Raw genomic sequence first — 1,061 nt, 5'->3', positions numbered from 1 at the left:
TATAAATCACAACCTTGGCGTAAAAAGTGGCGTACGCAAGTTTCTGGGCTCAAATTGTGCGTACGCCAGTTTTATAAATCCAACCCCAGAGACCAATCAAAAATAGTAAGCAGACAGTAATGCAGTACTTTCTGAGTAATACAGTTAGTCATATCTTGTAAACATCTTGCTTGACATCAGTGCTGCGAAGTTGGATGCACTCTTACTTGGTGAATGCCACCTCACATAAACTAGTCTCAGTAGCTTGGTGCAAAAAAAACATTCTCTGTGGTTTCACCTGATCTTATGATCATGCTTAACACAGTTATGGAAGAATGTTTGTTTGACACATTTGCCAACACCAAAAAGTACATTTTACAACCACTAAAATCTGATGTCATTCCATGTTTGTTACCTTTTTGTGAAGAAGGAAGTTGCGCTCTATGTCTTCTTTTGAGGTTTTTGTGTTGATTCCTTCAGTGGTTCTAGGTGCAGCACCACCACAGCCCAAAGTGGGAAAAGGTTGTTCTCACGGTTTAGTGTGTTTGACAAAGTGTAGTGTAAATGTGAACAGCACCAACGAAAACGTAAATAAATCTTGCAGTTTTGGTCCCCAATCGGCCCAGGTTTATCAGACAATTAGTTGTGAAGATAACCTAAAAAACAAAAATGTTATTGCTCATCAAAAACTCAAAGTATGTTTATGTAGTGTAAAGCACTGACAAAGTCATTTCTTTGTCTGTAAAAACTAAAATAGTAAGGCATATTATTCATGTTTTACCATCAGACCATTGGTGAAGTGTTGCTCTGTGATTTGACTTCCAAAAAAAGTCTGCATGGTCTGTTGTTTGAAGCAGTCTTGGAAACCTAAACAGCAGATATGCCAAACCACGTGGCCTAATGGATAAGGCGTCTGACTTCGGATCAGAAGATTGAGGGTTTGAGTCCGTTTGTGGTAGTTTTAAATGTGGATAGTGTTCTTGCAGGCAACTCAAATGATAAACTAAAATTGTGAGTTCACACTAGCACTATTTAGTGTTTTTTAATCAAACTCTAGTATGTTTGCCTAAAAAGTCTGTTTT

Source organism: Austrofundulus limnaeus, unplaced genomic scaffold, assembly GCF_001266775.1.
Source record: "Austrofundulus limnaeus strain Quisiro unplaced genomic scaffold, Austrofundulus_limnaeus-1.0 Scaffold580, whole genome shotgun sequence".
In the NCBI taxonomy this organism is placed as follows: Eukaryota; Metazoa; Chordata; class Actinopteri; order Cyprinodontiformes; family Rivulidae; genus Austrofundulus; species Austrofundulus limnaeus.
This window is presented reverse-complemented; position numbering follows the sequence as displayed.